Below are 27,118 nucleotides of genomic sequence, written 5' to 3'. Positions count from 1 at the left end.
TTTGACCAGAAATTCTACCCCTGGATCTGAGAACCCTGCCCAATGAAATTTTTGTCAAAACCGCCCCTTTCCCATGAAGTTATGATTTTGACACATCAGCATTTTCTGACACCCCCAAAAAGTTGAAAAATTCCCAACCAGTTTCACTCTGGATTTACATCTGTGTAACCTAGATCAAAACCTGACCTGTAAACTCAAAATAAAACTGGCCCACCACAAGAACCAAAAGAGGAGCCATTCCCCAGCTGGCCACACAGCCCAACACCAGAGAGCACTCTCGCCTCATCTGTCCAACCACAGCCTGCGAGATGTCTTACCTGCCATCACTACTGCTAGCAGAGACCTCAGAACAACCCACCTGCCCAATGATGCTGCAAGGAACAGCTGCCGAGAGGGGAATCTCAATGGCAGTTTCGAGGAGAAGCCTAGAGGTACCAACGAGGAAGGATGATGGACTTGGGAGTGGAGAAGAGCATGGAACTGATGGGTATTTTTGGCAGGAAGAGAGAACTGGAATGATTCAGTTTTAGGGGGAAGAAGGAAAAACAAGGCTATTTTACAGGCAATGCTGTACTTACCACTGACTTAAGCCAAAAAAAATTTGAGGGAACCCCTGGATAAAATTTTGGCAACAAAGCACTGCTCAAGGTGCTTTCAGAGCTCTACTCTCCTTCACAGCTATTCTACTTCTAGGGCACGAACCCTGAGGGATCTATGTGTATGGTACCTGAAATGAGTGTGGTTGATGGTAGTCCACAAATGGACAGGTGTTTATACTTCTACAGCAACAACATCCCCCCTTCCCAGTTAGACTGAACAGGCCTGGATTTATTCTGTCCTGGGAAGTGGTTGTCCAGCTCAGGGTAGAGACCCTCTGGTGGGTTAACTTGCATTGCTGCTATCCCCACTATATCTCTTCTGTAGCTAGACGCCTTCACCCTACAGGATGTTGACTGCAATGGCCAACATCAATGGGCATTGAGGCAACCTGCATTTCCCAAGATTGGGCCAGAAGGGCTGTCTAGGTAGGTACTTCTATTCGCACTGTAGTATGTGAACACCTCACACTCAGTGTGTTTTACCTTCACCACATCCCTGTGAGGTAATGAGCCATTCTCTCATTTTTAAAGATGGAGAAGTGAGGCCTGGTGTAGAGTCAGTGATTTATGTAAGGTCACCCAGGGAGCGTGTGGCTGAGCCAGGAACTCAACCGAGGTCTCCAACATCTCAGCCCCATGCCCTGGCCACTAAACTATCCTCTCTCTTAATGCAGGGGATTCCACCACTGCTAAAGTATTTAAAAATTCATGATTTAAGGGAAAGTTTAGAATTTAAGACAAATTATTTACCCTCTTGTAATGGTGCAGGACTCACCCCTGCGGTACCTCCTGCTGGTCATCTCAGGGAATTAGCATTTCCAGCCTCCGGAGCACCCTCTGCAGGCCGGTGTCCCACTGCTGCTGCCCCCCACCCCCTGTGTCCCTCCCAGGACCCAGTGCCCCTTGTCTTTAAGGTGCTGCCCCCTGGCAATACCCCTGCAGTCTCAGGGTCTCCCCACCCAGGGGAACCCCCAACCCTCTATCCTCACCTTGCCTCGGTTGTGGACTTCTGGTAGTCACCAGCTAGACCCACTCAGTGGGGCGGACTGCAGTGTAAAAGCCACTCATCATAGGCAAGGGGGGTTTGGACCTGCTGCCTCTACCTACCTGTGGGCTGCCCCCTGCAACCCCAGTACCTAATTGGCCTTCCCCTAGGCCTGCAGCCTGGGGGGTTTCCAAGCTGGAGCTCCCCAGCTCCTCTGGCCTTTCCTCAGCCCTGCTCCAGCCTAGGTACCCTGCTCAGCTCCCAGCAGCCAGGTCCCTCCCTCTCAAAAGGCAAGAGAGAGAGTCTGTGTCTCCCTTTAGCTTCTGGCCCCAGCCCTCTTATAAGGGCCAAGCTGGACCCCGATTAGGCTGGCCACAGCTGTGGTCAGCGACTCACTCAGCTTCTCACAGCTGTTCTCACTCTCTCTTACCCTCCTGCAGCCCTCTCCAAGGTTGCTTTTACCCTTCCAGGGCTGGAGCTGAGTGATCACCCCGCTACACCTCTCTTGTAAACACACCAAACATTTTGATATAAGTCATATAATATTGATCTGCACTGTTTCAATTCTCTGGAACAGAGGAATTGCTAAGAAATGGGAATATTGAGGTCAGAAATGAAGCTGCTAAGGGCATGAGACCACAGAGAGCAGGAGAAAAACAGATCTAAATCCTGTTCCGAGCCAACAACTTGGGCTGTGATGTTTACATCTCTGGTCATTTTAGTGCTCCCAGAACATGCACAGCCCAAGCAGCATTAATTTAATTCATCCACGCGTGTCTGACATAAAGCGTTTGAAATTCTGTTCATATAAGTCTGGAACCAAACAGTTCCTAAAGAAAACCCTCTGCCATGAGCTGACCATCTGGAGAACCTATTACACACACACACACACACACACACACACACACACACACACAGCTTTCTCTGAACTCACAGTAGCACATCAGCAAAATCTCAGGTGGTTGAGTTCACGAGAGCAGCTAACTAAAGATCTAAGATAAGAGTGTGGGGATAGCCCCTAGTTAATGCTCACCATTTGAGTTAGTCACTGCACATCGTTCCAGACAGAACCTTCTGTTTCCCTTCGGGAGGTCCCATTTGACAGCCTTCCAAGCAGCAGGTTTTAGAAAGCCTGAGCCAGCTCCCACCACGCAGTCAATCCAACCACATCTGGAAAGTCCAACTCAGCCTTAAACTCCCACTCTAATTTCTTGTGTTTTTCACTTTGATTACTTATGGATTCCTTAAACTCCATAGTCAGGTCCTTCTGCTTTGGGCATGGTGGAGACAGTTTCAATGATGTGCATCTAAAATACGTCTCTGCCCCACAACCAAAAACCTTCCAGTACCTGGCAATGAATCAGTCCCTCTCTTGGATTTGCCTGGATCAGTTAGACCAGTCTGGTAACCAAGACCACATCTAACCTTTAAATAACATCTTTTCCCCAGATCTGACAGACCAGCAATGACCCAGCAGTGTCCACATGCTTCCACCTAACATCTGTATTTCAGAGCCCCTGATGTAGCTGGGGGTGGCTCATCTCAGCTGCAGCCTCACACTTACACACGTCTTTGGTTCTCCCTTCTGCCCTTTTGTTTAGAAAATGCTTTATGCCGGAGGGTAGTGGTCCGACTGTGGGCACCTCTCGCTGCAGCCAATCAGGATGCAGTGCCTTGTTTTAATTCAACAATGCTTCATTGAAATGCAGCCTCCCATCCTCGTGCGTCTTGCCCGTTCTTCTCAGCACTGGACGCCCTTGGAGGAATAGTTACATAGGGGAGAGGAGATACTCCCTTGAACAGCAAGCGAGCAGCACGCTGCTGATAAGTGAATCTCTGTGTGCCCATTGTCTTCTAAATACAAGCCCTGAACCCTGACATCGCCATCAGATCCACCGTGGATTTGCTTCTGCAGTACAGACAGCTGTAAGATTTCACAGCTGAGGAGCACGCTCTGTGTCCTGAATGCCACTGTTCAGACAACACAATGGGTTATGTCAATTTGCATGATATATCACAGCATGGGACGATGCAAAGCTGAAATTCCTCTGCCCATCATAATTATTTCAGGGATAAAGAGGTTCACTTTCTTTTCAGGGGACTAGGTGTTAGAGTGACAGTCTTGGAAAATGACAGCCACCATTTATCTGCTGGTCAGGTACTCCTAAAGCAACAACAATGTTGGATTGCTCACATTGTCCTCCCAATGTGCATCAGCCTGCACCTCATGGGAGGAAAGGAGAGTTGAGTCATCAGGCCTATTCAGTCCTTGGCCAACAAAGGAGGTGATTGGTTCAACTGCACTGGTGGTTTCAGTGATGCTTGTCCACTGGGAAATTAAATGAAGCTATTAGACTCCTGTCACGTTAACCAAGGATCTGTCATTGGATGGATCACAATGGGTCATTGGGGGGGAGGATTAGCCTGCTAAACCCAGGGTTGTGAGTTCAATCCTTGAGGGGGCCATTTGGGGAACTGGGGTAAAAATCTGAGGATTAGCCCTGCTTTGAGCAGGGAGTTGGACTAGATGACCTCCTGAGGTCCCTTCCAACCCTGATATTCTATGATTCTATCCTGAGCTGCCGTCTAACCAATGTCCTGGAAAAGTGCTATAACCTGGAAGCCATAAGGAATGATGTTTATCCCCTCTACAGAGGTTTTCTCCCCCAGATCTTAAAGCACTCTACAGATGTGGGCAAACACTGTGTCACCCTGCACTGTGCAGATGAGGAAGCTGTGACACTGAGCAGTAAAATGACTTGCAAAAAGGAGTTGGCAGAAGGGTACATGAGCCCTGTGGATTAGAGCAGAGGCAGGAGCCATTCCTGCAGACAGCTTCTGTACCTGTGGGGGTAGCAAAGCTACACAGAACTGACAAGGCCTTGCTCCCATGAGGGCAACCTTAGGCACTTTTCCAACCTCTCTTGCCCTGTGGCTGATTCTTGCTAGCAGGGACAAATCTGGAACCAAACAGTTCCAGACTTTGGTTCCAGGGCAGGGGGTGACCTGGTTCATTGCTGCACTGACCTACAGCACAATGCTATTTAAGTAAGACATGAGTTCAAGAAGGATGGTTAAGGCCTGGGACAGGTACTCAGGAGAGCTGGGTTCAAGCTCTGGTTCTGCCACCAGCTTCCTGTCTGAACTTGGGCAGCTCACTTCATCTCTCTGCACCTCAGTTCTCCAATTTTTTTTCTGACTTATCTATTTAGACTGGAAACTCTGCAGAGCAGGCACTGTCTGTACAGCACCTAGCACAATGGGGCCCAGATTTCAGTGGGGGCCTCTAGGCGCTACTCTAATGGAAATAGCAATAACTCGAAAACAATTTCACACTTGAAGGCCATAGATGCTATGGCAAGGAGTGGAATCACGTAGATTAGCCAGACAAACGAATCACAAACCTCCCATACAAATTAGTGCTCGAGCATGACAGCACATTGAGCAGCACGTCCTCCACACCCTCAGAACGGAGGGGACTCAGTTCAGCAATTTGCAAGCACTTCAGGGAGGGAAATAACAGTTGCAGCAGAAAGGAAATTGGAACTTTAACATGTGCAGCAGACTGGGTTAACTAGCTCTGTCTGCAGTGTGCTGAGAAAACAGCTGGGCAGAACAAGCAGTAGCATTGTCCTGGACAGGAAAGAGGTGACAATAAAAGTGTGCATGAGAGGGTCTGTTTAAATTCAAATGTGGTCAGGCATCAGTGTTCTGAAATGTAGACTCTTCTGGTAGCTTTGGAAAAACACCTAAGCCCAACTGAAGTCAATGGAAAGACTCTTCAGACTTCAGTGGGCATTGGATCAGGTCTTTCTTGCCTCTGGTTGTTTAGAAGATGCTTTTCCCTCCTTTCATCTAAAGTAGACACTTGTAAAACTCAGAACTAAGCAAAAGTTGACATGGATTTTAAGAATAACAGTCAAAAGTGGTGTTGTTTTAAATCTACCCTCAGGCCTTATGTAAAAGTTCCTTAGTTCTAACTGTCTCTAGCAACGGATTAAAACCTGACTGTTCAAGTTTAATCATATATATTAGTGCCTAGATACTATGGTGATGAGTGCAGTGAAAATGCATATAACTTCATCTAATTTCTCCATATATTATTTCTCATGTGTGTATGTGTATATAATATATATCAAATTAGAATTTTAGACTTGGGGTTCTGGCAGCAAGGACTTCCTCAAGGACCTTAATTGTTGTGTCCGGATCCACGGCACAATTAGGAGAATACTGGAAAAAAGCGCCTGTGAATATTTGTTCAAATAAAAACCAGGGGCCAGATCTGCAGCTGGTATAAATTGGCAGCGCTCCATTGGCATTATGCTGCTTCACGTCGTCCGAGGAACTAGCCCCAAGAACTCATTTTGGAAGGATGTGCTATCCCCTTTTATGAGTTTTCCATGGCAAGTAATTTTTTTGGTTCAGGGTTTGCCTTGGAAGCGCTCGGCAGCCCACGTGGAAATCTCTCCTTTTTCCTTCTCCCATTTGTAAAAGTTTCAGTCGTTCAATCTGGGAGGAAAAAAATACCAACGGACGCCGGTAGTCAATTACATTCTGCGAAGAGCCAGCAGTCAAAGGGAATAGATCAGTGTGTATGGCGAGGTGCACGCCAGGCTGAAAAATTCCAAAGGAGCAAGAACGTAATGAAAATCACAGCCTGTCCGAGAGCAATTTATGAACAGAAAAAAGAGCTAAATTCATTGAGGGCCAGATTTACAAGTGGAAGAACAATGGGAGACGCTGAGTGCTGGTTGCTGAAAATCAGGTAAGTTCACTAATGGGTAACTGAGAGTCAGGGGCTCTTGAAAATTCATCCACTTATATATGTACCTACAAGGAGCTCTTGGGAGCAGAGTTATTTTGACTATCTGGCCTTGAATACATTATTCAGTCGTCCAGCTCTCCTACAATTAAGATGTAGTCGGTTTAATAGAGACACAGTCTGGATGGCTATCTATTGCCTTGCTTTTTCGTCTTTTTGAAAACCACCTAAGAACGCATGTTCTAAAAGTACATTTGGTAGCTTGCAAAATTATAAAGCACAGTTGTCACGTCATTAAAATGCCCCTTTCCCTCCATGACTCACCCCAGCCCTGTTAAATTGGATTCACTGAAGTAGCTTTGCACAAGGGAAGTTTTTTAACGGTGCTCCTCTTTTTAGGGGAGGAGAGTGCCCCATCTAGTGGTAATTTGGGGTTAAATGAGAATGAAGCCTCCACTCTGGTGCTCTGGAACAGCACCCATCTACCTAGGAATCCCAGGGAGGCCTCCTTGCTTCCCTTTGCTCGGGCAGCGGTGTCATTTTACTTCCTCACTGCTCTAGGCTGGTTTCGATCCACAGTGAGTGCAAAGCCCATTTCTGCATCCCGGAATGTACACTGGAGAGTCAAATCACGCCCCTGCCATCCATCTCTGGTCAGGGCAGAACCTGCAGCTCCCTCGTGCTTTTTATGTTTTGTTCAGCTAGCGGATGATTTTATGAGTTTGCCAGAAGAGTTAAGACTCTTTGCATATCTCACCCCAGTGCCTGCTGTTATAAAGTCTGTGAGATCAGTGGAGACTGCTTGGGGGGATGGGGAGGAGGCAGACAATTAATCATCTTTTACATTACTGTAAACTCACTCCAGGTGCAACTTTACCCTTCTCTCTTCCAGATGTCACCAGCCTCCAATGAGCGGGGGCACGAGATTGCAGCGTCTATATCCTTAGCCAGGCAAATGGCCAGTAAGGTCCTGAAATCCATGGGCGAGTCTTTCAATTTACTTCACTGAGTGCCGGAGTGAGACCCACGGGCCTGAAGCATGAGGGCCCTGAGTCACTTCCTGGATGGCTAAGGGAGCAGCTGCCATTTTGTGTCTTCCTCAGGAGGTGCTCAGCGCCAGGCTGAATCAGGCAATGCTGGAGCCATTGCAAAGTTTTTAGGTTTGCCTCTAAGTGTCCCGTTGGAAATTATGAAGGACATGAAATATTTAGAGCTGGTTGAAAATTTTCAAATTCCAGGAGAAAATATTCCTGAAAATGTTCCCCAGTTCCCCACCCACCTATCCTTTCCAGCAGCTCCAACAACATTAAACCAGATGCTAATTTATTTCCCAGGGCAGAGCAATTATCCTAGGACTATCCACATAGGGTCAAATCCTCATGGGGTGAGCACCTCTAACTCCCACTGGTTTTAAGTGGATATTGCAGGGGCTCCCTGGGGTCAAATAGGAATTTTGCCATTGACTTTAACAGGCCCAGGATTTCGACTTGTTCTGCGTAGCACATTGTGTGCCTGTGGATGGGGATAGCTGTGCTGCCTTGTACACACTGGGAACTGGACTTCATGACACAGGGTGCTGCTGGTGTCTGCCATCACCTAATGCAGTGTCTATGCAGGCTGCAGTTAGGGCTGCTGTGAAATGCACATCACATGGCTCCATGCCCACCTGTAACACCGACAGACCCTAGTCGTTGATAGGCAGGATTGAACCTAGGATCTCTGGAGCTAATGCATGAGCTAAAAGCCATATGGCCTTTAGCTAAGGCTGTAGAGCAGACTCATTAATCTCTCTCTCTCTCTCGTGTCTTGGTGCCACTAGAAGGGACAGGACACCACACCCAGGGGGTGTGTGGGTTACACAGGCAGGGGCCCCCCAGCCCACTATCAAACAGCTGACAGATCCACTAATAGCAGCTCCCTCTCCTGGCTAAACAGCCAACAGCTCCCGTAAGGGCTCCTGGCAAAGGGCTGACAGCTCTCTCAGGGCACAGCTAAAACCCACAGCTGGCCCATGCCAGCTGACTTGGGCTCCTGGAGCTCGGGCTCAGGGACTGTTTAACGTGCTACAGGTGTTTGGGCTCAGGCTTGAGCCTAGACTCTAGGACCCTGAAAGGTGGGAGGGTCCCAGAGTTTGTGCTGCAGCCCGAGCCCCAATTCTACACTGCAATTAAACAGCCCGGTGAGCCCAAGTCAGCTGGCACAGGCCAGACGCGGGTGTCTAATTGCAGTATAGACATAACCTCAGAGTCCTGCGCTCACCCAACCCTGCTCAGTCTCTGGCCCTCTCCTGTCTGCTTGCCCTCTGGTTCAAGTAGTGGCATCACAAGCCAGGTGCCAAGCCATGAGTCTTCTCTGACCAGTCCCTATGTCCCCCTTGCTTGTATTCCTAGCATGTCAGCTGGGTGGTTTCTTTGCACCTAGAGGCCACTGCACTCACTTGGCAATAGACGGGTGTCGGTGGCATGCAGAGGGCTGTCCACGTAGGACAGGTCAGACAGGGCCCTGCATTGGAATGGAAGGAGCAATTGTAGCTTACATAGTGCCCCAGGGCACAGCCCGAGACAGGGACCAATCTCTTCATCTCCTCCCACGTGCCTTCTTCCACACTGCTCCCCAGGACTGACTCACTCTGCTGTGGCCCCTTGCTAGGCCCTGCTGCGCCCTCCTAACCACCCACCCAGCATTTAAGTTACACGTCCTCACCGGTGGGTGTAAGTTGCAACTCCATTTAGACCACAGCAGCAACTCTGGGAAATGTTCGTGTTTCCCCCCCACCAAGCTCCCAGCTCCACAAAGCACTTAAGTGTATGCTTAGTTTTAAGCACATGCTTAAGGCCATCTCTGTTCAGCACAGCTCATAAGCATGCGCTTAAGCCCTGAATAGGGAGGGATTCAAACAGGTACTTAAATAAGCACAAACTTGATTACAGAGAGGGTGATTAACCATTGAAGTGACTACCAAGGGACAGGGCCGGCTCCAGGCACGAGCCAAGCAAGCTCGTGCTTGGGGCGGCAGGTTCTACGGGGCAGCATTCCGCCCAATCCTAGGACGGCACAGCCGCTTTTTTTTTTTTGGTTCACCGATCTGGCCACTCTGTAGGGGGCGGTGGTGCAGAGGAAGGGAGCGCCCTGCTGGGAGCGGGCTGCACACTCCGTCTGCCCCAGCCGGTGCCAGGTCTGCAACAAGCCCGGCAGCACACGTCCTTCCCTCCCCACCAACTGGAGTGGGACGGAGCCCTCCCAGCAGGCTGCACGGCAGTCAGGGCTGTGTGCCGAGCACCCCGCTGAAGCCCTGGTCACCCCCCTTCTCTCTCTCCTCCCGCTCCCTTCCCCCAGCTAGCTGGGGCATGTCTGCAGCACAAGGAGTCCCCCTGCACCCTGGCTCCGGCCACCCCAAAGGTTTTTTTCCCTCCCCTGCTTTGCCGTTCCAGTCGCGCCGCAGGTTTTTTTTTTTTTTCCCCCCTGCTTTGCTGCTTGGGGCAGCAAAAGAGTCAGGGCCGGCCCTGCCAAGGGGAGTGGTGGCTTCTCCATCTCTTGATGCATTCAGATCGAGACTGGATGCCTTGCTGGGAGATATAATTTGGTGAAACACAAGTTATTGGTCTTGATGCAGGAGTAACTGGATCCAACTCTCTGTCCTGTGTTATGCAGGAGGACATACTAAAGGTTCTAATGGTCCCTGCTGTCCCTCAGATCTATGAAACTGTTTACGTAAGTGCTGGGCTGAATCAAGGCCCATGTCGGCTCAGCTTCAGACTATAACCTTCAAGCATCACAATCACAGCACTTCACTTCACCAGAGTACTGCCTTCTTCGTCTTCAAAGGTGCTTTACGATCATCTAAGAAAGGCTACAGCACCTGTGAGGCAGGCACCTCTCACTGTATTCCTTTTGCCGGCTGCTCAGCTCAAGACCAAGCATTGTAAGATAGGTCCTGAGATCTCCAGGGGCAACCCCTCTACATTAAAGAGGATGGCTGCCATCTGGCTCCACTCACTCATGCCTGTCAGGCCTCAGGCTCCTGGCAGGTTGCCACAGCAGCACAGTTTGGGCTGCAGTGAAATGGGCCGGCTGCCTGTTCCCAAGACGTGGCACGAAGCTAATGTGGGATTTAAAATCCACAGTAGTGTGTCACCAAAGTGTTCCGGAAAGAATGGCTCAGTGCTTCCAAAGTTCTAATGGCCAGGAAGGAGGTGGATTATTCACTCGGACTGTCTGGGAGCAGTGAAAGGAGGAGGAGAAATGCCTAAACATGGAAAGAATCCAGATTCACTCTATGGAAATACCTACGAGTTCTCACTGCTAAGGCACCAGGAGAGATTACTAAGGTTCAAAAAAAGGTGGAAATACTCAGGGAAATGCACTGCAAGAGGCAGGAAGCCTGGCTCTCTGGAGGACCCAAGAAGTCATTTCTGACAACTACAATCTCTCTGGACTCGATGCAAATCCAGCTTCTGGCCCTAATGTACATATGCATGCACCTCCCATCAGACCAGAGTTGTCTTAGACATATGCCCCAAGGCAACGATATGGTCCACATTTAGATTTCTCTCATTTTCCCCTTAAAGTGAATTCATAGCACTGGGGGGAGATGCTGGACTGATGGCCCTGGGGTGTGGAAAATATGTACAGAACCAGAGATAGCAGTGTAATCTTCACCCTGATGCCCTGCCAAAGAGTCTCAACTCTGACCTGAATGGATCCTCTCTTGGGTAGTCCAGGCTCAGTCAGGATGGGAGGAGAAGTGCTCATTACACTAGGATTGCGAGGGGCTTGGACACTACATGAATAGGGGCCACATACACACCTATAAGTATCTGCAACTTCTACTTTACTTTTCTTCGCGTCACTGCCCTGTGCCTCAGTTTCCCCATCTATAAACGAGGATGACAATATCTAATGCCACTACAAAGTGCTCTGAGATCTACTGAAGAAAAGTGCTATGCAAAAAACTAGCATAGTCAATAAAAAAAAACTTACGGAAAAGGTATTTTTTCTATTAAATTATGTAGGTCTTTTCCATGAGGGCTAAAGCGACCAGTTCAGAAGTGGTCTCCTACTGTAATAAGTTGTACAAGCTCCGATCTCCAACACCTGCACTAGAGCCCAAGGGAGCCAGAGGGTTTAAGATAGCTACTTGTCTGCCAGAAATGGAATAGAGGTCCATCATCTCACTGAATGGTAATCAATGAACACCCTTCGGCTGGAGACAGACTTCAATTACTGCCAACACGACATGGGTTTGCACCAGTGACCTAGAGATTAATTAAATGTTTTTAAACCCACAATTTGTCTCCCTGAGCAATTCACTCCCTTAGGCAGTGCCTCATAGCAGTGATCACATATTACAAGGAAAGAAACACATGATACACCTCTACCCTGATATAACGCTGTCCTCAGGAGCCAAAAAACCTTAATGCGTTATAGGTGAAACCGCTGTGATGGGGCAAAGCCAGATGGCTACAGTAAAGTACTGAGAAACAGGTATGTTAGCCTATTGGCATCCCAGGGGCGGGCGGGCGAAGCCCGCCCACTTCTAAAGGACCTCCCCCCAGCCTAAAGGGAGGATCCACAGGTCTAGGATACCAAGTGAGTCCGGGGGACAACGAATGAAAAAAACAGGATCAGGAGTGAGGTCACAGGGCTAAACTAAGGGAACCGGATGGGGACACCGAGCAGAGAACCCCGGACAACGCCCACTGCTCCTCAAAAGTGTCAAGGGAGCCAGTGGACGCCGCCCAGAGGAACTCCGCCCGGATGCGTGAACAGACGGAGGAACGGAAATAGGCCCTACAGTCGCAGGAAATCCCGTCGGCCAACCTCCTCTCCCTGGTGTTGTAGATGGCTAATTTGGCCAGGGCCAAGAGGAAGTTGAAAGGAATCCGCGACTTTGTGGGGCACAGATGGGAGTGCATAGATAAAAAGGGAGGGGAAAAGTGCAACCAGAAACGCAAAAAGATATCAGGAGGAGCCGGAACAGGGCTGCAACTGGCGCACTCCAAGTAACGTGCGCCAAGGTCTCCTCCGCCACAGAAAAGGGCAGGTGTCGGGGACAGGGGTGAACCGCGCCAAAGTACACACCCGTGCTCACGGCCCCATGAAGGAGCCGCCAACTGACATCCCCAGCAGGCCGCGGGACAGGGCAAGTACAAGCTGGCCCACCGGGGCTTCTCACCCTCGAGAGGTGGCAGGAGGTCCCGCCATTGGTATCTGGGGCGGGACCGGAGGGTGAGGTAGTGAAGAGTGGGAGCACGAGCGTGTACAGATGTTCCGGGCGCGGTCTGGAACAGAACCGGCTGCACATCGTGCAGCCGCTTGCAGAGAAAGGGTGAGGGGGCCGATTGGTCCACGGGGCAGGGGCCCTATAAAAATGTCCATGGGGCCTGGGGTGGAGGGTGGCGGGGCGTGCCACCTCGTAGGACCCGGTCGAGGTAAGCCCGAGCACAAGGAGCAAAGCGGCCCTTACACTCCTGAAGTACGCGCCTGGGAGATGAGATCTGGAGAGCCCCATGCGCCGCGGCGAGCATCAGGGATCCAGACCAATCTCCCCGGTCGTAGTCCAGGAGGTCTCCCGACCCGGTGACTCCCGCCAAAGAACCAGCCTCCGGCGCACCAAACGGGGGACTCTCGTCACCTGCACACGAAGCTGGGATTGTGTAGCAGGGGCTCCGCGAGGAGGTCGCCCCCACGGTGGCCGCCACACGGACCTGGTCGCAGAAAGAGCTTCCAGGTCCAGAGAGGTCTTTGGTAGAAAGGGCAGCCCGGAGACGTCTCGCGGAAAGACCTCCGGATGGAGATAAAAGAGCTGCCGTCGTATGGAGCCCCAGAAAGCGGCGGAGGAAGGCGGGCGCCAGTACGCTCCACGCCGACTACTGCACCATAACAGGAGCCCTTGCAGGCGCCTGGAGGCGGAAGACACCGGACCTCTGAGTGCGAAGGCACCATGTCAGGCCCTGCCCCCTTCCTCCGAGCAGGTGGAGGGACCCTGCAGAGACCCAGTGCGTCTCCCTGGCCAAAAGAACTCCAGAATCGTCGTCGCGGAGGTTGGTTCAGGAAATCCGGGGCCGGGACCCCAGGGTTTGAGCCGTACACTAGAGCCATGGACAGGACGCAGTTGATTAAGCACCAGTGCCCCCCCGAAGGGAGAGGCACCGGAGCAGTCCGTCCCATCCGGAGCCGCCCCCCGCACCCGTCCCTCAACTGTGCCAGTTCTCCGGCGGAGACGGATGCGTGCAGAGAGGTAAACGCTGAGATAGAGCAGCGGACCCGCCGCTCTCCACCGGATGGCCTGAAGCGCGGGTGGGAGGGAGCTCGCCTGCCACCCGTCCGACCACCAGGCCAGAGCTCTTGACCCCAGTTAACCCCCGGGCGGAGGAGGCCGCCGATACACGCCTGGCAAGCCTCCATCCGCGCCAAGTCGCCCGGGTCCTGACCACGAGAGCACACTCGTCACGTACGCCGACAGGACCCCAGCCGGCAAGCTCTCCGGCTCCCGAAGCACACAACCTCCGGTCTAACCTCGTCGCGGATGACACAGAGGAAGGGCTCGATCGCCAGCGTACAGCTGGCCCGACGAGGCGGGCACAACCGACTGCCGCAATTCGAGTGCTCCGCCAGCATCCCCCACTACCCCGCCTACCCCAGCTGGACGCGACTTGGATCAGGGGTCACGTGAGCCTGAGACCAGACAACTTCAATACTCCGCAGAAGCGTACAGCACCTGGAGAAACCACAAAAACGGGGGTCCGAAACCGAACGCTATTCGGCAGAGATACACCAGTAGAACGTACCCAGTGATCTGATCCTGTCCGAATGCCTTCTCCCTGGAGCCAGGGACAAAGGCGAACGAGCCAGAACACATACCCTTCCACACCTAATCCCTCATAAACCAGAAGGTGGCCCGGACAACAATACAAGTTATCAAGATAAGGTGCGGCTCGGGAACGGTTACGGTTCTGGTCTGGAAATGGGAGCCCCACGTCGCCAAATGCACGGACCCCTAGACGCACGCAAGCGAGCAATGGGCCTTTCGCAATGATTTTGGTAGGTGTCTGGCTAAGAGGAGCGAGATGGGACGAGCCAAACAAGACCAGCAAAATTAACGCCAGAATCGTAAGGTTTCCGCGGAGGTCCCACTCCTACCTTTGGGGGCAATAAGGCGAGCACGGCTCGCGCTGCACGAGAGAGGGAGGACCCCGCTCTGCAGACTCGGCCCGAGACGGTGACCAGTCTGGCCGAGAACAGTTCCCAGAACACGCGGTAGAATACTCCACAGTCAGCGCGCCATGCCCGGAGATTATGGTGGGCAATGCGACGGAGGGCTTCGAGAACTCGGCCAAGAGTGAGAGGCAGCTTCTAAAGCCGGTCCCGGGTCGCGACGTAGCTGACGCGGAGCCCGTCCAGAGCACTCTGCAGGCGTTAGGATCGGTCAGATCCGGGAGAAAAGGGCCGCGTAGAAGCGCCCTGGCCCTCCCAACGACATCTGCCGTCGGGTCCGTGAGGGGGTCCGTCCTCCGCCAGGAGGTCAGGTGAACGTTTTCTTGGCCGCCCCTCCTTTCTCCAGGGGCGTAGAAAGAAGCGGGCGCGCGGTCCATCTCCCGAAGGAGGCGGATGGGCGGGATCGAACAAAACTCCCTGGGCTGCGATGGTCTCGAGGGCTCGGAGCTCCCCCCGCTTCTCCGGATCTCCCAAGGGATGGACCTCGGGCTGGCGCCAGACGCCTGCTCCACTCCAAGACCTCCCGCTCCAGCTGCCTCATGGCCGCATACCTCCGCCGGCTTGGCGCCCACGGCTGTAGCCACGGCAGAAAAAGCCGGAGCGCGCACCTTCCCCCAGATCCCACACCACCACGCGCGAGCCGAGGAAGGCACGCCGCTGCCCTCGCCAGGCCAGCCAGAATCCCGGAAGGATGCCACGAAGCCCGCACTCCAGCAACTATTATTGAAGTGCCAATAGGCCCGGCCCTGGCCTCTCCGCGCAGAGAGAGGCTGTCACAGTGGCAAGATGGTGATCCGAAAAGGGGGCCGCCGAACCGCCGGAGGAGTGGCACCGGAAAAGGTGGAAACGTGATAGATAAATGCGGTCCAGCCGGGAGTGGCACGATGAGGGCCTCCACCCGGATGAAGGTGAACGTCGAAACATCGTCCGGGTGGTGGTCGCGCCAGACCGTCCACCAGGGAGTGGCGTTCGACAATCCCCGGAGGACGTCCGTGGCGGCCGGCACTGCTCGGTCCCGAGCGTCCCGTTCTCGAGGGTGGTGTTGAATCCCTCCCAAGACCACTACAACAGGATCAGGGAGCCGAGGAGGCGGCAGCCTGCTGATAAAAACCGCAAACCTCTCCGGGCCCGATGTCGGGCATGTTAGCCCCAGCTAAACAAATCCTAGTACCTTCCTGGTACAATGGCAGTTGCTCCGGAAATCAAGGCAGCCTGGAGCCAATTAAGATCTTTCTAGAAGGCAGTAGAGTAGCTACTTTAATTTAGAACACCTGCAGCCAATCAAGGCAGGCTAAATCAGGGGCACCCTGGCTTTAAAAAAAGGAGCTCACTCCAATCGCACAGGAGGAGCTAGAGAAAAGGAGTGTGTGTAGAGGAGATTGTCAGCAGCTAAGACCTGAAGGAGATGAATTGCTGGAGGATTGAGGAGGACAAGAATTATCAGACACCAGGAGGAAGTCCTGTGGTGAGTGAATAAAGAAGGTGTTTGGAGGAGGCCATGGGGAAGTAGCCCAGGGAGTTGTAGCTGTCATGCAGCTGTTACAGGAGGCACTATAGACAGCTGCGATCCACAGGGCCCTGGGCTGGAACCCGGAGTAGAGGGCGGGCCTGGGTTCCCCCCAAACTTCCCAACTCCTGATCAGTCACAGGAGGAGCTGACTCAGACTGTGGGTTCCACAAGAAGGGAAGATCACTGAGGTGAACAAGTCTGCCAATAAGCGCAGGACCCACCAAGGTGGAGGAGGAACTTTGTCACACCGCGTTATAGTGAACTTGCTTTGATCCACCTGAGAGTGCAGCCCCGCCCCACCAGAGCACTGCTTTACTGTGTTGTATCTGAATTTGTGTTATAGCAGGTCGCATTATATCAGGGTAGAGGTGTATCTGTTCTGTGCACAACAGGACCACATTACTTCTTTAAATATAGGTTGCAAGAATCTGATCCAAAGCTCATTAAACTCCTGGATCAGGTCTCTAATACATAACTGAAAAGTCACATCATCCCTTCCAAAGACAATGTCTGCTAATAAAACTTCCTTTAAGGAAAGGAATCCTTTAATTGGCGTGTAACCAACAGGGTTCTATAGAAATGTAATAGGGTCTAAAGAATCAACTCTAAACTCCTATAGAATTGAACAGAGAATGAAAAATATAATAAAGAATGAGATTCTGTCTATAGATTTTGGGAGCCATCCTAAAGAATCCTATAGCCAGGGTAGAATTTTCTCTGAATCCTATACGTTCTTTTAAAAGGAGGCAGTGTGATCTAGTGGGTAGAGCACTGGACGGGGACTCAGGAGATCTTGGCTGTATTCCTGTCTCTGCCACTAGCCTCCTGGGTGACTTGGACAAGTCACATCACTGCTCTGTGCCTCAGTTTCCCCATGTGTAAATTGGGATGACAATACTTAACTCCACAACAAAGTACTTTGATATCTACTGATGAAAAATGCTCTATAAAAACTATTATTAATAAAAGAAACCTGCAAAAAGGTATTATTTTCTATTAAATTCTATAGATCTTTTCCAGGAGGGTTAGAGGAACAAGCTAGGAAGTGGTATCTCCTACTGTAACACATTGCATGAGCTCTGATCTCTGGATTCTTTACAGATGACTGTTTCTAATACACATTCCTTACTGCTTAAAAATGCAAAGCATAAGCTGAGTCCTACAAGGAAAAAAATTCATGACTGAAGGAAAAAAAAGCATTGTAGCTTTAGGAAATGTCATGGTTACGCACTCCATAAACCTGGCCATCTTCGGGCTGAGTTTTTCCACTATCTCACATTAGAGAGGACAACACGGGACACTTGTGGGAAACATGGACTTATTTTACTTTATGATATGCACGTTTGTATATGTGCATGCTTACCACCTCTCCAGAGAGCAAGGCACAGATGGGGCAGATTCCAAGGGACAGTTTTTGAGAGTTGCTCACGGCTTTGTGACTGCTCAACATGTCTCAAGATCAGGCCCTAAATACATTCATTGGTCCTGATCTCAAGTTGGATGCCTGTGGGTCACCCTCTGTGTCTGGATAGAGCCTCAGTGAAGCCAGTGGGGCAGATCTGCAGGTGGTGGAACTCAGCGCAACTCCATGGAGTTACACCAGTTCATACACCAGCTGGGGATCTGGCCCATTGCTTTCAGTGGGGCTCAGAATGGGGAAAAGGATCCACTCGTGGATCCAACTCCAGGATCTGGGACTGATTCTGACCTCTGCTGGGTTTTGCCTCAGTGCAGCTCAATTCAACTGAGTTTCCTCTGTCTTACCCTAGTGCAAGGGAGATGACACATTTGTGAGCAATCACACTGTCATAGTTTTCCTACTCAGATCTGAATCTTAGAGTTCAGAACATAAGATGCTAGCATGAAACCTCCAAGCTTAATTACCAGCTTAGATCTGATATCGCTGCCACCACACAGGAATTCCAGTGCCTGCTTCACTCTGGTCTCCCCAAAACCTTCCCTGGGGGACCCCAAGACTCAGATGCCCTGAGTCTCACAACAAAGGGAAATAACCCACTTCCCTTCTCCCTCTTTACCTCCTCCCAGGCTTCCCCTCCATGGGTTACCCTGGAAGATTACTGTACTTAAACTCCTTGAATTACAAAACAGAGAGGACAATTTACCTTCCCCCCTCCTTCTTTTCCCTCCCACCAATTCCCTGGTGAGCTGCAGGCTCAATCCCCTTGAGCCCCCACTAGGAAAAAATCCAACAGGTCTTAAAAAGAAAGCTTTATATAAAAAGAAAGAAAAAGACATAAAAATGGTCTCTGTATCAAGGTGACAATATACAGGGTTAATGGCTTAAAAGAAAAATGAATAAACAGCCTTATCCAAAAAGAAATACAATTTAAAACATTCCAGCAAACTACACACATGTAAATACAAAAACAATATAAAAACCTATATTGTCTTATACCTGTACTTACAACTGGGAAACAGAAGATTAGAAAGCCTGGAGATAGAGAGATCACTCTCAGAGCCGAGAGAGCAACAGAGACACAGACAAAGGACACACACCCAAAAATTCCCTCCCTGAGCTTTGAAAAATCCGGTTTCCTGATTGGTCCTCTGGTCAGGTGTTTGGTTCCCTTTGTTAACCTTTTACAGGTAAAAGAAACAACCCTTAGCTATCTGTTTATGACACACACTCACTGGGGCACTTCGATTCCCACATTGATTGTAAAGTGCAGAATTCTTAAAAATATTCTGCCAGGGGAAATGAAATCCACAGGGTTTCTGGATGGGCTTTGTGCTACGGAGCAACACTAGCTCACATGGTCTGCGGTGTCTCATCATTTCCACAGAAGAGCCTCTTTAAACAGGTCCACTTGCTAATGGCCGTTCTGATGGCCTCAGGCTCCAGGACCTCCCGACCTCTAATTACAGCTCCAAACACTGACACCCGTGGGCAAAATGGGGCCTACTGAAGGCAGTAGCAGTGGTGGGTCCTCCGCAGAGGGAGGCAGAGGAGGCCAGAGCAGGGGGCACCATAACTGCACTGTAACAGAGCTGGAGAGTCCAAGGAACCAGCGGTGAGGCAAAAGCCTTCTGCATGGTGGAGCTGCAAGATCTGCACAGAACATGGTGAGAGGTCCCCACGGTTTGGAAGCTGAACCTCCAGCTTCATCCATGGTGTAGGAGAGAGCAAGAGTCTGATGAAAGGATCCAAAGGCCCTCCTTGCAGGGTCCCCAGGCCGCAAGTGGATTTTCCCTTTTGATCATCCACTTTCCCTTTCAACTCACTTCCACCTGAATACACCTCTTCCCCACCCCCACCAGTGTCTGCACCTCTGAAATCCCCTCTCCCACTGAGCTCTGTCACTGCATTCTGTGGTGCACACACACACTGCTCTGGGATACCAGCTCCAGCAACACCCCCAACACACGACACTCCCAGCAGAAATGGGGTGTGCAGAGGGCTGGCCGGCCAAGGCCCATCCCTGCGTCTGGAAGATGTTACACAGCACACCTGGACTGGGCCAGCTCCTTGCCTGGGGTAAATCAGCATCGCGCCACGGAAGTCAGTGGAGCAATATCGATTTATGCCAGCTGTGCATCTGGCCCATTGTCTTTAAGGCCACGTTGGAGGGATCTGTCCACCACTTTCAAACACAGGAATGGCCAGTTTTTGGGGGCTGCTTCTTTCAAGCCGCCCAGTCACAGCTGCACTTTATTATCTCACAGGACCCACAAGGAACAGCTCTTTGTACAGGAAGAGGTGAAATTGTGCAGAGCAGCCATCACATGAATCATGTTATTCAAGGGGGGAAAACAAGCTGCTTCCTTAAGCAGTCATGTAGGCTTCTCTGCTAGAGACAATTACAGGCTCTAGTTCAGCAAAACACTTAAGGACATGCTTAACTTTTATAACAAATAATATCCCCTAGCTCGGTTTGCCGATGAATCTCCAAGTGCTTTACAAAGGAAAGTTGTATCATTATCCCCATTTTACGGATGGGGAAACTGAGGCACGGAACAGTGCAGCGACATGCCCAGGGTCAGCCAGCAGGGCAGTGGCAGAACTGGGAATAGAGCCCAGGTTCTCTGAATCCCAGGCTCTGTCCACCAGACCCCCTGTGCTTAAGTCCCAAGAGCTTAAAAGTCAAGCAGATGCTTACGTGTTTTGCTGTACAGGGATGGGCTGCTTGAATGGAGAAAGCAGAGGACGCCAGTGACTCAGGATGTTCTGCCTCACAAGGACCAGCAGAAAGCTTCTCTAAGGCCCTGTCTGCACAGGGACACTCAGGAAAGTTATTGTGATTCTAAGTGTGCTGGACTCCAGGTGGATGATCTCATTCAAGAGACAGGTGGCTTTATCTCACTATAATTTAATTTGAACTCTTCCCACTCCAGTCCCAGTGGGCAGCCCCTGGCTCAACAGCATGCAAGAGGCACCGGGCCGCTTGGTAGCTTCTCAGAGTCTCCTCCCACCCCTCCCAGCAGCGCTAAAAGCCAGTTCTCTCCCCCTTTCCCAGCAACGCGGGGCGCTCTGCTCCTCAGACGGAAGAGTTTCAAACCCAACAAGCTGTTACCAGCTAGCAGAAAAAGATCTTTGAAAACTAAGTGCTTCCAGATGCACCTTTGTCATTTCTAGGTGCAGAAATCTAATGTTACAGAGCTGCTGGGGCCTCCTCCTGGGACTATTCTGTTAACGATGCGGAGAGAGGGTGCTTTCTGTCTGCCTCGCCTCCTGTTTGGTAATAGTCCAGAGTTACCTGATCCGGGCTCCCTACCACTCCTGCGGCTTCTTTGTCCCTTGTAGAGTCACCAGATGGCAAATATGAAAAATCGGGACAAGGGGTGGGGTTAATAGGCCACTTTATAAAACAAAGCCTCTAATACTGGGACTGTCCCTGTAAAATCGGGACATCTGGTCACCATAGCTCCCTTGCAATCAGCAAAGTCATAATCTCCAGATGTGTCTGAAGTCACTGGGGGTCGTGACTTCTAGGAGGGAACAAGTACCAGGCCCAGGGCCTGATCCAAAACCCCTTGAAGTCAATAGGAGTCTTTCCATTGGCTTCAGAAAACGCCAGATCAGACCCCAAACTCTCAAAGCCTATGGGAGTTGGGGGCACTCAGCACTTACACCTGGAGGACCCACTATGCAGCAAAGAAATGGGCCACATTTCTCATGCCCTGCACCTTGTGGAGTTGATTATACCAGGGTAAAGTGCATATAAAATGCTACCAAATTGGAACGGTTGCATTTTGCACTGGTGTGATTGATGGCACAAGGTGCAGAGCAATAGAGAATTGGGCCCTCTGTTCCCATGCAGATGTCCCGAAAAGAGAGAAAAGGAAGTAAAATAAAGACAGAAGATAGGAGATTGTCTGAGCACTGGCAGAGCTGGCTCAAGAGGGGGATAATTTTCAAAGCTCCTGTACAGGAATCAGCAGCACTTTCAGGCTAAAAGCAGCTTAGGAAAAGAAAATCAACATACTGAGAATTCCTGGACTCAGCGCTCTGCAAAACCGTCCCATCCTTCTTGGCTTTGGTATCTTCGTTCCCAGCAGGGAAAGAATCATACACTTTCTCGCTTCATGGATTCTGCTGGCCAGGGAACTTAGATAGGAACAGCCCGCAAAGGCAGATCTTCAAACTGTTTCTTTTCCTCCCCTCCTTCAAATCAATCTCCCTTCCCACTGCACACGCCTGGAGACTCTAACGCTGGAGCTTGGCTGGGGAAAGCTTCCTGTTAGAGATGATCCCTCCAATAGGAGCGGGGCATGGGAAGGCTGACTCACGGACTGAGTAAACACCAAGAAGACGTGCTGCAAGTTCCTTTCCACTGCGGACACAAAGGGTTCTTTTTTCCTTTGCCAATTTCCCCCAAGAGTTATACTCTGGTCTGAAATTCACCCAGAAAAATGACAATGTGATTACTCCAATTACAGCACAGAGCCCTCTGTACCTCAGAAAAAATCAGGCCACTTATCTCGGTGTCGAACTGAGGATGTAGGGCCAAGTTATTTAAAAAAAAAATAAAAAAAATCAGGGACCTGAAGTTAGGCTCCTAAATGCATATTCAAGCACCTAACTAAGGGTGCACAGCACCTTCCTGTTGTGCAGGAACCGGATTTTTCATTTGTGGAGGAATTTTACTATTTTGAAATTTCTTCCATTCTGGAAGGAAAAGAAAAAACATCGACATTTTCTGTGAACCAAAGTTCCGCACCCACAAAAACAGTTGTATTTTGGGTCCATCCAAATGTTTCATTCTGATTTGACACTGGTTTTGTTTTACACTGCCCAATGTCAAATGCAAAATGCAAAATGCCCATTTAGCGAGGGAAAAATCAAAACGGTCCCGTTCTTAACAGGGCAAAATGGAACCTAGCGCCCTGATCGAAAGGCTGGTTTTCATTTCCAAACGCGTCATGGTCAAAGGCGACACGTTTCTGTGAAACTTTTCACTGTTACCCTATCGGCATTCTCCGACGGCCAGACGTGCCACCCGAAAGTGACCAGCCAGCCCTAGCTCCCACCGAGGCCCCATTCACTTTCCCATGGCTTCGTTTTGCACTGTGCCATAGCCAGTGGGTCCCGGTTCCGCAGTCGGCAGACAGGACTTGAGCACTGGAGCCAGGGTGGCCAGTATCTAGAGAGGGATCATGGAGCCCCAGAGCTGGTGAAGAGGAACAACTTTCCATTGGTTCTACAGCGGGAATTCTGCCTTTTTCCCCAGTAGCTTTCTATAGGGGGAAAACAAACTTTACATCCCTGTCAGGTCCTGCCTGTGGGGCTGCCTCATGCCATGTGGCAATTTGGCCATCAGATTTGAGGTAACTAAGCTGGGCAGGTTTTATCCTCTTGGCATTGACAGAGAGGGATCTCAGTGCTTCACCCCAGCAGCCAGCACTGGGATCATCACAAATCATCAATCACAGTAGTTGTAATGATAGAAACTTTGTCTCTTGGTTCCTAAAACATGCATCTGTACCATCTGGGCTAAAGGAGAATCTCCATCAGCTGTCTGTACTACTAGGGTTTATATCCTTTCTATGCGCCAGCCTCTGGGGCCCACATAATCACCTATGCACTATGGCCCTGATCCTGCAAATGTATCCCAGCGGTTAGATCCTTACATCTGCACAGCATCCAACTAACTTCAACGGACTCTGCGCAAACATAAAGCTCTCTCTGTGTGGATCCTGTTGCAGGATCAGGAACTCAGCCAATACATGATAGCATCCTTGAGCTCTCGCATGTGTTTCCAGCCCAGATAACATCAGACAAAGGAAGTCTGTACTGAAAAGCAGGGTCAGTGTTGCAGAGGTAGTGGATTCTCCATTCCTGGGCACTGTGGTGTCATCATTTATACCAGCGCAAAGTAGGTGTAAAACACTAATTGCTGTACACCCACTCTGCCCAAGTGTAAGTAACTGGAGAATCAGTCCCTGCACTCTCAGCCAATCTCCCATTGGTTTGTTTGTTCTCTACGCAGGAGGAGTCTGAGGATTTTACAGTGCTTTGGACGGCCGCTGGATGACAAATTAAATCTGCTTCTGCCGGAAGCCAGGCCATGAAGCAGTTGTAAGAACTGACTGCCTTCCTGGCTGCATTCAAAGAAAAATCTCTTTAGCTTTTGGAAACTGTTGTACTGTGGAAGGAACCACAGCTGTCATGAAGAGAAAGCAGACACTGCGGATCACCAAACGCAGCTATGCCAATTACATGGCTCAGTGGGTGCAACATGGAGAAACTGAGCTAATAGTTTCAAGATTAGTCACTACATTGGGGGGGGGGGCGCTCAAATTCTGGGTACCCAGCTTTTTGAGGGGCCTGATATAGAGAGGTACAAAGTACCTGCAGCTCCCATTGACTTGAACTGGAATTGTGGCCCGTGGTGTTAAAATGAACTCCCAGCACTCACAATTAGTAGCTGCAGGGCTGTCCTTAGGATTTATGGGGCCCTAAGCAGTATTATTAAACTGGTGCCCCTATGCTGGATGGCAGCCCAAGCTCACAGCCTGGTGGCGGAGGGGGAGGAGGGACGAGACAGCAAAAGATAATGAGATGCCTGGCCTGCCTCATGGTGGTGGAGAGTCACAGTTCCCCGCAGAGACTCCCATACCCTCTCCCTCATGCAGAATGGACATAAAGAAAGTACCTAATTAAAAACACTAAAATTTGGGAATAAAAAATGTCAGTCACAGGTTTTTTGATATGCCCTGAAGTTTGTCAGAGATTTATTTGCAAAAACTTCGTAGTAAGGGTGAGTAAGATGTCCTGATGAATACAACATTACATATAATGGAATACATGATGCAGCTCTTCTCTGTTTTACCTTTTCTTAATCAGTATTTCTAAGCTGAATTTATATTTTAAATGTACTCAAACCTTAAGCCAGCATTCCAGATTACTATATATTTAACTCACTGAAACAAAGACATTATTTTAAATTAATCAGAGAGGTTTAGTGTGTTCATAACAATGTTCATTGCTTTTAGAAAAAGGGAACAGTAATTTACTTTGTGTGATCTCCATAACAAGAGACATGGTTATGAAATTTCACCAATTTTAAAAAATGTTTGTTTCCAAAGATTTTAGGTATAACAAGGATTTTATGTCTTACCAAGGTATTGATTTTGCTGAAGGGTTCTTTTAAAACTAGTTCATCGGATAGTCAGAAGTAAAGAAAGGGAAACTCTTTGTCCAGCTATCTGGAAGGGAAGGACTGTTGTCCCTTTAAGGGCTCTCCTCAGTGGGAGGCGGGGGAGAGGCGGTGAAGGGATGGACAGAAAGGACAGGAAAACTTGGAAGCACTTTTTTTTTTTTAACTATAGTAATTAAAATGTGTATTTTAGATAAGGGAGGTCTTGTGAAGGATTTATTTAAAAAACTGTATGTCTGAAGATCCATGCATTTAAGGCTAAAGATGATTGTGCATCTAAAACTCTATGCAAGCATTTTTTAGAAATGTGATTTTATAATCTTCACCAGCTCACTAATGAAATATTTTTAAAGCAAATTTTAAAGTAAGGTCCTGTAGACTGACATGTTCTGTGTAAATATTACATTAATACACAACTGTTTTTGTCAGTAAAGTCAGAAATTGACAGTATAAAAATTTATTTGGGCATAAGCTTTTGTGGACATCTGATGAAATGGGTTCTAGCCCACAAAAGCTTATGCCCAAATAATTCATTAGTCTCTGAGGTACCACAAGGACTTTTCCTTGTTTTTGCTGATACAGACTAACAGAACTACCACTCTGAAACCTGTCAGTATATACCTTGGGGTTGGCAAATGCCTGTTAAATGGCTTTATTACCCCTTGAATGTCTCTTTAACAGTTTCAATGTTGTGTTAATAGGTCTGGCAGGCTGGAGGTTTTTTCACTTTTAACTACCAGATTTCCTCCAAAGGAAGACTCACTAGGCTAGAGTAGCCATCTGTGGGAGCCTGCAGGAAGGGTCAGAACAGGGATAGGAAAAGAGGGATAGTGGACATTAAGACCCAGTGGTGCCCCAAATTTTCAGGTGCCCTACGCAGCTGTCTATGTTACCTATGCCTAAGGACGGCCCTGAGTAGCTGCATTTGAAAATCTGGTCCTACATATATTTGCAAGAGGTATATAATGATCTGATGACTGCGCCCTCATTTCTAGGGTCCGTGTCACCAAAAAGCTCCTTTTGGCCACAAATGTATTTGGCAACACAGATGCTGCATCTCTCCTAGGGACAGTAACACGCAGTTGTAAGAAGAAATTACGTGGCTTGATCCAGTTGTAAACAACAAGCACTTGTAATCTGGATGCATCATGTTCCATTGTGGGTGGGCTACGAGCAGCAAATCTCGGCTCTCTGGATCTTAATCTATGAGCTTCTACTGCCTGAGTTCCAAGACCCACCCGTGTTAGCCAATGCTTAGAGGGCTGCGTAGTAGTATGCTAATCCATATTATGCCATGCAGCCACTAGGAAGCACTGTGTGCAAAATACCTCATTTAAATTAACCAGCCACACCTGGCAGCAGGGTGACCAGATAACAAGTGTGAAAAATCAAGAGAGCGGGGGGGGGGAGGGGAGAGTAGGCACCTATATAAGAAAAAGGCCCAAATATCGAGACTGTCCCTATAAAATCGGGACATCTGGTCACCCTACCTGTCAGAGCATCAAAGGATCATATGGTGAACACATCTGGTGTGTATAAGCAACGGCTGGAGTTAGTTTTATAGATGACATAGGAACATGACAGACTCATCAGCTTCTAGCCATCACCAGAGGGGTTAAAAAAGAGTCTCATGGATCACATGGGCCCTTTTCGGGTTTGTGAACACGCACTATAAACCTGGGTCTGTGGAATCCAGGCTCATGAACTCCATGTTTCCAAGTCCACACTGCACTGGGTTTAAATTGCTGGACCTGGTTCTCAGAGGCACAGTGGGACTTGAGCTCTAACCCATCCCCCAGCAGGGTCCTAGGACCTGGGTCCCGAGTGCCTGCTGACCCTGGTCAGACTGATTTGTGTGTGGTCGGAAGATTGCAGTCAGAGCTTGGATTTTGTGTGCAGTAAAGACTCCTTAGAAACCTGTGGAAACTTCAACTTTGCATGTGTGTATTTTAATTTGTATTGCGGTACCTGTTACAAGCCTCAGCTGAGACTGGTGACCCCTTGTGCTAGTCTCTGCCCCAAACAGTTCCTAGTCTAAACAGACAAGACAGACAAAGGGTGGGAAACCAGAGGCAAAGTGATTTGACCATGGTGACACAGGAGGTCAGTGGCAGAGCCAGGAACAGTAGCCAGGCCTTGTGACTTCCAGCCCAGTGCTTCTAACCACTAGAACACACTGCCTGCTGCGTGTATGAGAGACAGCAGATTTCTGAGTGCGCCTGAGTCCAGCAGACTCAATTTGAAAATCTTTAAGGCATAATCTCTTTTTTTCAGCGTTATAAGAAAGGATGGAGAGGGCCCCGATTGTGAGATAGTCCTGCCCCAAAGCGTTTACAATCTTGGTTAAAGACAAACCCAGTGGATGAAATGGACACATGGGTGAAAAGGGTATGCCTGGCTAAGGGAGAGGGGAAGGACTGGCTGTTT

The 27,118-nt window shown here is 49.7% G+C and overlaps 1 protein-coding gene across 3 annotated transcripts in view; it reads right to left on the bottom strand.

The window, feature by feature from the left end:
• Nucleotides 1-27,118, bottom strand: part of GJC2 (gap junction protein gamma 2) — a 133,268-nt gene that overhangs the window by 53,453 nt on the left and 52,697 nt on the right. The window contains exon 1 of one of the 3 annotated variants that reach the window (XM_032803493.1): nt 21,518-21,733. The exons of the other annotated variants lie outside the window; for them this stretch is intronic. The gene's annotated coding sequence lies outside the window, so the exon portion shown is untranslated. Of the gene's footprint in view, nt 1-21,517; nt 21,734-27,118 lie in introns of those variants that run through there. 3 annotated transcript variants of the gene reach the window in all.

Source organism: Chelonoidis abingdonii, chromosome 2 (genome assembly GCF_003597395.2).
Source record: "Chelonoidis abingdonii isolate Lonesome George chromosome 2, CheloAbing_2.0, whole genome shotgun sequence".
NCBI lineage: Eukaryota > Metazoa > Chordata > Testudines > Testudinidae > Chelonoidis > Chelonoidis abingdonii.
The sequence above is the reverse complement of the archived record's forward strand: the minus strand, read 5'-3'. Positions and strand labels throughout refer to the sequence as shown.